Consider the following 10,350-nt stretch of genomic DNA (forward strand, 5'->3'; position numbering starts at 1 on the left):
ATGAGTAAGGTGTGTATATTACAATTAATAACTAAAACTTTTGAATTTCAATGTAATATATATAAGCTTTTGTTATTCTTAGTTATTCAATCACAATGTTAACTGTATATACTCCACTGCTTCCACAATACAATATTCTTACACTTCCTAAATTTTTAAATTCTTTTAGAAATATGTACCCTCTAAAACTAAATTTTAAGTGATTTTAACCTCACAAATATTCAATAGCCTTCCTTCTTACTTTCAATCCAAGTATTCTGAACAATTTCATCTAAATAAATTTACAGTATTATTTTTTTTTTTGATTTAAAACAATTTATGGCTTTTCCAACAAACGGTAAATATTTCTTGAATCAAGGTTGCTTGTTGTTCTCTATTATATGTGTTTGGTTAGCACAATGTTGCTGTTGAGAACGTATCATACAGGAACACTTTAAGAGGAAAAAGGGTTGCTTTATTGACTTGGACGGATAGGACTTATCCGTCCAGGTAAATATTTCCTCAATCTAGTTTTTACCTTAATGCCCTTACCACCATTTACCCAATGAATGGTTTTAAATTCAACCATTCTACTCTTTTACTAGATCTCACTTTTAACAGAGTGAGAAATAGAAAGATTAAAATACCCAGTCACTTTGTTTTAATTCCAAAATGGAAGAATTTCTAATGAAAAGATGCCTCAAAGCAATTATGTTCTACAAATTGATCTTTTCTTATTCAGTCTAAATATACCTTACAACAAAAATCAGATACAACTTATTGATATCTGCAACAGCAGATTGACTGGATGGCCTTTTTAAACATCAGAAACATGACTTCAGAAGTACAGACTGGTCCATTTATTTTTATTTTAACAATTGTATTCATTCCACCTTAAATTTAAAAATGCAGACACCTCATCAGAAATGGTTAAACTTTACTTTGCAAACTCAGTAACTCAATGTGTCGTCAGTGGAACAGATGAAAAAGATCAGGCACTCCCCATGACCTATATGTTTACAGATGCATCAAAAAACCCATCCTTGATTCCTGCAATACTATTATACAAAGTAATTACATTCCATAGTTAATAATTTTGCAGTAGAACAGAGTATAACCCCAGTTCAGCTTTTAGCTAGGGAGGTCAACAATAGATGCCTCATTCATAGCAAGACAGCTAATAGAAAAATATAGAGAAGAAAAAAAGACATCCCATATGGTATTTATTGACCTTGTAAAGGTCTACAAGGGGATGCAAAAAGAAATCATCTGATCATTTGGTGGGCATTGAAAAACATATGAAAGAGGAATATGTGAAAATCTTCAGGGACACATACAGAGATTCTTTGCCAAGTGATATGACAGAGACTGACTTACACCAAGGTTTGGTCTTAAGTCCTGATCTGCTCATCATAATTTTGGATGAAGTGATGATAGATGATGTAAATAGGTGGGGTTTGGAGGCAAAGCTGGACCAATGAAGAGAAAGTCCAGAAAGAAAAAACTTAAAAACCAGGCTTTTAAAGAAGACTTTTCATACTCTTATTTTTTAATGACCAGATGTCTGTAGTTTAAGATCATCATTTGAAAAAGAGTATAAAAAGTTTTTAGAGGAAATGTTTTCATGAATTAAAGCCATCTATAAGTACAAAGGTAGACCCACAAAGTACTAACTAACACTTTAAAATAGTAAGTGTAATTAATTAAGTTGTAATTAATTTATTACTAAAATAAAAACAAAATTTATTATAATAAATTGAAAAATTTCTGTAATATGTGTGTTATAATTTTTTGAAATAAAGTTACATTTTTCATTTAATTGTTGTTCCTTTTTTTTAAGATTTGTTAGATTATAAATCTTTTTTATTCATCCTAATTTACATATTTTCACTGGTTAAGCCATTTTTTAAATTCACACAAAAGCCAAATTTATATGCGTGACAATTTAAAGTAGCTGGAGACAAAACATTAAATGCTACAATTTTTGAACTGTAGTTTAAGAATATGTATGTGGTATTATATAAGTTTTTTAGTCCAAATTAAAAATTTGTAAAGGAGTGATAAAAATTAAGATCACCAAGGGGTGAGCAACAAACAGAATTTGTTACTGAGAAACAAGCCCACAGGCAATCGACAAAAGTAACTAGACCCACACATCCAATTTATTACTAGTTTACTTGTTCAGCAGAGAGAAAGTGAATGTCACCATAGAAGGTTCTTCAGCTATTCCAAAAGAGAAACCTTGTGTCCAACAAGATAACAAGCATACCAGACGGTCAAAGATCTTGATTCAATATTGATAATCTTCCTTTAAGTCCTCTTCATATTCTTTTAATCCAGTTACAAAAATACCAGTAGTAAAATTGTTATCAAGTATTCTAACATGTAAATAATTCTCTCCATACAAGTCTAAGATTAAAGAATAATTCTATGAAACATTAGTATTATGGTCTAATACCCATTGTGATAAATTTAAGAATGAGCCCTAGATGCTAAGCAGAAATGTATTCTGATAATTTTTGAATTTATATTAAAATTTTATATACTGGTATCCCTCATATAACATGGTATTCCTACAACATGGTTTTTGCTCTAACACAATTTGAGAATTGAAGACATTCCTGTATAAAATGTCACAATTTTTAAATGAACTGTCATTCAATATTTTTTATTCAAGCAAGCATGCATGTTATCTCATATTTGCCCATAAAACTTTCAATGTTGTTTTGTGTCTTTTGCCCATTTTCTTTAGTGAGAACTGATTGTGCAATTTTTCTTACTTATCATAACTTCCTATTCTAGCTTTAATATAAACTAGGTATCGCTGACTTCTTTGATAATAATGCTCTGTATAAAGCCAAAAGACTGTCACGTCTTTTTTTTATAGATTAAATGAAAAGTTACTACATACATATATTAAATTTATGAAGATCTCTTAGGCACATGCAAGCAAATAAAAATATCAGATTTTATGAAAAAAGTAAAAAAATCACAATGCTTTGATCAAAGTCAACAAGAAAGCCCAGAAGACAATATTTTGCCAAAAAGTTACCATTAAATAAGGTTTGCCCTTGTTTAACAGTGTTTAGCATTAAAGAAAAAATTAATATTAACATGCAAAACTTTTAATTGTGATTGTTAATAAATTATTGATTGCTTTAACAAACATATTTCTCTTAATTACAAAACAGAATAGTAAATTTTTAACTTTTGAAACCTAACCCTATGTTTCATATTAATCCTTTGTTTTGTACAGCACAGATTTGCATGACACAGCACTTTTTTTGGAATCTAACTACCATGTTAAACAGGAGACAGCTGTATTATAGTCAAAACTATTTTTTTTAACATTAATATTTAAATATTCTTTTTCCATTTTTACCTTACATTCCATAATATGAAAGTAAAGATATGGCAGTTGTTGTAGTGTTATTGTAAAGAATCTTATTTAAAGAAAACTGTCCATCCACATTAATTAAAACTCAACTTTTTAACTTGCAAATTTTAATACAATTAAATTATCATTCACATAGCTAGATAGCATTTCTCTTTATTCAACTGTTGGCTTGACTTAATTTTTTACTTCAGCCGTGTTAAATACACAGCTGAAGTAAAAAATTAAGGAGGAAGTTTTGCCAGGAACATTATTATCAACAAGTTGTTTAACTTTCCCAGCAAAATAATTAATGTGTTATAAGATTTTATTAAAAAACTTTTTATGTTATTATTATGAAATGACAAATATCCTAATTTTGAGGAGAGAGACAAGTTTCATAAAACAGTGTAAATACTAATAACAAGTAAAATCTTCATTAAGTCCATCCAACTCCACCCAAGGTATGACACACAACCCTTTCTATCTCTCCATTCCCTCAACCTTCAACTACCAAAATTTAATAGCACCAACTCCTCTAATACACAAACCTCCCTGCAGAATTTCAGAAATTTTTGACAAAAGGCACAGGAGTTATAAAGTGGGTGGTGAACAAAATTATACCCCCCACATATGCTAACATCCATACATACAGAAAAATCCCCCAAATTTTCTTACAAAGTGTAAAAATCTTGAAGGATCAGTTTTAACTGATTGCCATACTTTCACTCTGTTATACATAACAGTCAGGAAAACAAAAATAAAAAAAAAATTCTAAAAATACAACTTAATTAAGCCAAAAGATTACCAGATTAAATCAGGCTACATTATCATACCAAGTAATTATTAAATATCAAGTAATATGGCACTAAAGGTAGGCATTAGGCACAATCTCTTATTAAATTTATTTATTTATTTAACTTAAATTAGAATGTTAAGGCTCACACAGCCAGAATCCCCTTAAACATTTACTGTACAAATAACTATCAAAAAACAATCAAACATATAAAAATAGGCAAGAAAACATATCTACAGAAAAAAAATTTAAATTATATCCATGTAATTTAACAATAATACAATCCTACAAAAAAAAATAATAATACAATAAAAATTAAATTTAATAAATAAGAACTAATTAAGAATTACAAAAAGTAAAAATCATTTTTACATAGTTGATGGAATCATTTAAAATTAAGATGTAAATAAAATTGAACAGATGCTAAATCATTACAAATCTAATAAAAGGAATGGCAAGATATATTCAATCTAAACAAAGAATTATAAATTTGGTTTACATTATGAATGTGCATGTTTGGTACTCAAAGTATTGGAAAAACTGAATTAAAAAATTCATTACAGTATTTATGGTAAAATATTTGAAAATAGTTTATTTGTCCATAAAAATTTGGATGAGATTTAAAATGTAGCTAGCATTTGTTGGAAATTGGTAAAAAAAAAAAAAGGTTCGATAATTATGTAGAAACAATTTATTGTGACATCATCACAATGCCAGGCTGCAATTTGTAGCCATATTTTTAATTTATTTAATTTAAAATATATGCTCTCCACCTGAAATTAGCAGCTTGCCCCTGTACATCATACTTTTCCTTTAACAATAGAGTTGTGCCAGTCATCTAGTAACTCCTTTCGGGAGAAAAGTTTTGAACTGAAATAACATGACTTCTGCTTTGCATTGGACGTTTGTATATAGTTAATTGGGTCATCCAGCCCCTAAGGTTTTCATATCTGGTCTTGTCTTCCATCTATTTAACTCTGTCTTGAGATTAAGGAAAGACAGACATGTAGACAATAGGGGGAATTTATAGGTCTACAATTTTTTCAAATTGCAGCCCAATAAGTAAGATTTATTCAATTCAGATATGTTTCTGAAGAGAAGATTTCAGTGCCATAACCCAAAAAACTTAGAAATAAACAATGATTCAAGTATCTTTTTCTATGCAATCATTTACAAGATGTTCAAGGACAACTGGTTTAATCTAGATTTTCTCAAGCTATAGTTAAGTCACCAGTCAAAAGTAATGGTGTATATTTATGTTTTTAGTCCCTGGTAATATGACAAGAAATGAGTAAACACTCTTATTAAGTTATTAACCAATTTTAGTGTTGAAGTCAATAGTAATGTTTCATTCCCAACAGATGTTACAAACTGCACTTTGGTGCAACTAGAATTTATCTGTGATCATATTGACACTCTATTTTATGCTAACTTAAGGTCTTTCGACACTTGAACACATTTTCTAGCAGAAAACAATTTCAGGCATCTATTACAATAGAGAATCATTCCATATATTTTAAACATCTACAATCCAAACTGCCATACTTTCTTACCAATTTGGCATTCGTTTTTATTTTATTTTTTACTCACATTGTTGATGGAACCAAACTCAACATAACAAAATATATTCTGTGCATGCTCCACACGAAGAAGTTTGATTACTTTACGCACAAGAAATTACCTATTATATCTAATTAAATACAAGTTTAACCAAAAGTAGGTGGACAGTAGGTGGAATAGGGTTTGTGTTAGGGTTATACTATATTAATAGTGTATATTTAACTTGGTCATGGGTGTGGTTAAGTTATCTTTGTGAATACACAAAGATATTTATGCAAAAATGTTTGTTGAAGCATAAAATAGTGAAATGTAGACTTCAAAGCTGTGTAAACTGTGATGAACAGGAGTTTGAGATCCTGTGTTGATTATATTAGTAAATATAATTGTATATGTAATCTCAAAATTTATACATATATTTAATCTCAGTAAATGTTATCATTTACTATCCACCTACTTTCGGTTCACCCTGTATTATATTTCACAGTTTTTCAAAAATTCAGTTATAGCATTTACAATCATTTTAACCCAATCAATTTAAAGAGTTTTCAGAATTTGAAAAATGAGAGATTTCCTTGTAAAACACATTTGTTCCCGAGACTTTAAAAGAATACAAGACAGAGAGTTCAAATTTAAAACTTGAATTTCCTGCACTAATTTATAATTGAATGGCAGTACAATATTTCTCACATGAACTGTACATGCACAAAAAATAGATTCACCATACAGATAGCAGAAACAGTCTATAGATCACTTAAAAAAAGGATTTGTAATCATACAAACCACCTATAAAGTTTACAACACATTTATTTAGTTCAGAAAATGGTAAAATCTGCAAACTATGCAGTAAAAATGATCAATGCACATTTCACACGTTTAAAAAATGCACATAAAGTACGCATCATCGAACGACCCGAATTCGATCCACCCGAACCCAAAGTGCTACGGTGTCAAGATTTCGACACCGTAGCACTTAAAGGAAAAACGTGCTCGGGCACATAAATCCGACCCCCAGACGTAACCAAAACGTTAGTTTTACCACTTCCAAAACCATTTCTAAACAGCAGCTCACTCACAATGCTCTAACAACAATAAAAGTCGTTTCATTCCACCTTTTGCAAGTTTATATCCAAAACATATACACTTTAACACGATCTCTTCATTTTTATGACAAAGTTTAAAAATATAACATCAAATCAACATAAAAGCGCGTTCCAGACGAAACAAGTGCAAATGCACGGTTCCACCCACACATAAGCAAACAGAGGGCAATTCTTCCACCCGAAGCAAATTACGAAATCTCTCGACAGCAAAAACTCCGGACGAAGGCAAACGTACCGCTCGGGGGTAATTCCGCCACTCCTCCGACCGGCCGTCCACGAGTCTTATCACCATTTTCGACGACACCCAAACGAATCGACCCGCCCGTCTTCGTCCGGGACGGCAACGACATTCCGCATCCGCCACGCACGTTACCGTCGGTCTAATTTCGACTCCTGCAGCCCGCCAGGCGGGGAAGTTCCGGAGCGGCATCCACAGAAAACACACCGTTTCCGACCCCTCTGCCCGAGGTCCCCCATCGCCCACAGGGGCGACAGAGGCCGAGAGACCGACACCCGGACGGGCTCCAACCTCTCTAAAGGGTCGCGCCACGCGCCCCTTCAGAGAAGTTTCTTCGCGTCGACGACGGAGTTTTATCGGAATCTGCGCCAAGGAGGGAGCGAAACGGTTATTTCGGGCGGCGTCGGGGGGCGACGAAGATCGGGAACCGAAAAACGACACGAAAATACCGCGTCGGACGGGACGCCAACGCCTGGTAATGGTTGGGCGACGATGTGCGGCGGCAGAAGGGCAGGTCCCGACTAATAAAAGGCAAAAATCGATGAAAGTAGCAACAGGCCGATCCGGGGAGGGGGGAATCGCCTCTCCCCAGCCACCGCAGGACGGTAAAGAGACTTTTAAAAAACCGTCGGCCGGACGCCAGATATTTTTAAAAATCGAACGCTAATCCCCGCGAGTAGGCTTAAATCGGCCGTCGGAATTCGGATGTGTCGGCCGACCGACCGTCGGTTACGGGCATTACCTGTCCAAGTGGATCTCTGTTCCGAAGACGGGCTTCTCATCCTCGTTACCGAACTTCCATCCTCCGTTATTGGCTTTCCTTTTCCGTACAAAAATCTAAAAACCCAAAAAATCGAAAAACGGGACGGTCGGGGAGATCACGTGACGCTCGAGTCACATGACCGGTCGGGCCGGTGGCAACGGATATCCGTCCGGACGATTTTCTCACCGCCGCCACGACGGACGGGAGTAAAAATTTCGGCGTAATTATCGTTTATTCCCGAAAAGAAATAATAGTTTGGTGCCCGGGATTTAATTTCCTTTCGAAATATGCGGAGCGCCGATCCGTCTCTTTCCTCCCGACCCTAACTAGAACGTTGCCAGAATCGGCCGTCGGCGGTTCGATGACGTCGAATCTTCGTGTTTCGGCAGACGCCGGAGGGGAACGATATCGGAAAGATCCGAAACCGGACCCGTGCCTCCGATTTTAATTTTCGGCGACGGCGGCAAATACTGCGGCGTGCCGTTATTTCGGAAGCGTGGTTTTCGACTTTTCGGTCGTGCCAGCGTAAACGTAAAACATTTATATATAATAAATTAAATGACTGGTAAATTAAAACGAAATTGTTGATATTTTTACGAGTCGCCATTTACGTGAAAAAAACGAAATGAATTAAAAGTATCGAGGCGCGCGCGATCGTCGCCAGAAATATTCCGCGTCGAACGATAAACGAGAAATTATAGTTTGGAAGCCAAGACAAATGCAACGGTATTGTTTGAAGGAAGAAAGATATTTTCCCTCGGTGAAACTCGAGTAAATGCTGGACACGCGATGCGGAGACGTCGGCGAAACAAAACCGCCGAGTCCTGTAAGGATGCATTTTCGACGGGCTCGTCGTCTGGAATACAGAAGACGAGTCCATCGAAAATGTGAGTCCGACAACCAACAGAATAAGTTAAAATCGAGGGAAACGAAAGTTAAAAAAAAAAAAAAAAAAAAAACAGTAAATTGAAGGGAATTTAACATTGTTTCAACGAGCTGGACTGAGACAGTTTTGTACAATAAATGTAGTTTCGGGGTTTAACATTTGGTTTTTAAAATTGCACGATACCCCTTTTGGAGCCGTCATATTTTCCCCAGACTTTCGATACGCGTAAATTCGATGACACTTATAACATTTCTTTATCTGACCATCCTTAAGATACTTAGCAGATATATCTACAACGCGTATAGATAAAACTTTTCCAACTTTCCTTTCCAATGTTCAAATTCTGCAGAATTAGCATTAAAAATCGCTTTTCTTTTAAATAATATATTGTACTGGAATTCGTAAAATATTAATAAATATATTTATGATAAAAAATAATAGGTCTACATTTAATTGAAAATTACTTACCATTTTCGGAGCTAAATTGATATTCCTCTAAAATCAGTTGTAATTCGTGTTCGGAAATAAGGCGAGCCCTTAATAAGTCACGGAATAGAAATGTATTGTTACAGTTGTTTTCGAGACATCGAAGTCTTAATTTCCTACTTGTAACATCGCTCTGTTTTTCTAAAAAAATCTTTTACGGGAGCATTTATTTCTTCTCACAAATTTAACTATTATTGTTTTTCTTAAAAACTGGATCGTTTTATCCTGTCATTTGATAAACTTTTCTTAAATGAAATTAACACAGATCTTTCTTTCGAGATTGTACTCCAAACACGCAACGATTTTTTTCATCTCATTTCTTTCAAATTATATTAAAATGGTTTAATTAAGTAAAAAGTGTGAAAACAGTAAATATATATATAGTTCGTTCGTATATAAGCAATGTTTTATAAGTCTCAATAAGGATTATTATAGCATAAATTTTGATTTGAATAAAACAAAACATAGCTTCTTTTCTAAGTTTTTGTGTTAATACTGGTTAGTTCGTATTACTGATTACTTCGTTCGATATAATTCGCTAGAGGCGCTACGGTCGGTCTCAGCTAGGATTTCTCAAATGGGATTCCGGTTGATTTTTAACCCGGGGAAATCCCGCAAATTTCTTAAAATTTCACTTTTTTCTTATTTTGTGTTAAGGTCGAGGAAATTTTGCAAATAGAAAGTATAATTAACTCATAAACCGTCGGAATACATTTGTATTTATTAATTTTAAATCTACTTATTAGTTTTTTTTTAATTTTTCTTCGTTATGGCATATCACAAATGATCAATAATCGATACGTAGCTTATTTGTGGCGGAACTCTGAAAATTCTTTACTCGTCGGAACCCATTATATCTGGAATAATTGCGCTTACGCTTCTTAATTTTTAACCGCGCCCGGTAGTTTCGATAACTACGCAACGTCAGGTTGCGCAAATTGGGCGAGGAGACAAACGAGTACGAAGTACGTAAGTATGAAGTTTTTCTTCATAAACCCGATTATTAAAGACAAACGAACTGCCGAATTATCGAGCAATAAACTTGATGTTTCTATTAAAGCGGCCGAGGTAGACAAATCGAGAATACTAGACGGCAAAAGAAGTACAGTAATACAATCTCGAAAACGAACTACAAATCTTCCAGGTTACGGGTGAAAAAACACGTAACA

At 33.9% G+C, this 10,350-nt stretch overlaps 1 protein-coding gene across 3 annotated transcripts in view; it reads right to left on the reverse strand.

The window, feature by feature from the left end:
• The window catches only part of LOC111640550 (tyrosine-protein kinase Fyn-like), a 47,711-nt gene extending 39,608 nt beyond the window's left edge, over nucleotides 1-8,103 (reverse strand). For all 3 annotated transcript variants that reach the window (XM_023386564.1, XM_023386562.1, XM_023386563.1), the window contains exon 1: nucleotides 7,789-8,103. The gene's annotated coding sequence lies outside the window, so the exon portion shown is untranslated. The remainder of the gene's footprint in view (nucleotides 1-7,788) is intronic.
• Between the last annotated feature and the right edge of the window lie 2,247 nt (nucleotides 8,104-10,350).

This window comes from Centruroides sculpturatus, unplaced genomic scaffold, assembly GCF_000671375.1.
Source record: "Centruroides sculpturatus isolate CEXI.00-Female unplaced genomic scaffold, Cexi_2.0 scaffold1072, whole genome shotgun sequence".
Classification (NCBI taxonomy): Eukaryota; Metazoa; Arthropoda; class Arachnida; order Scorpiones; family Buthidae; genus Centruroides; species Centruroides sculpturatus.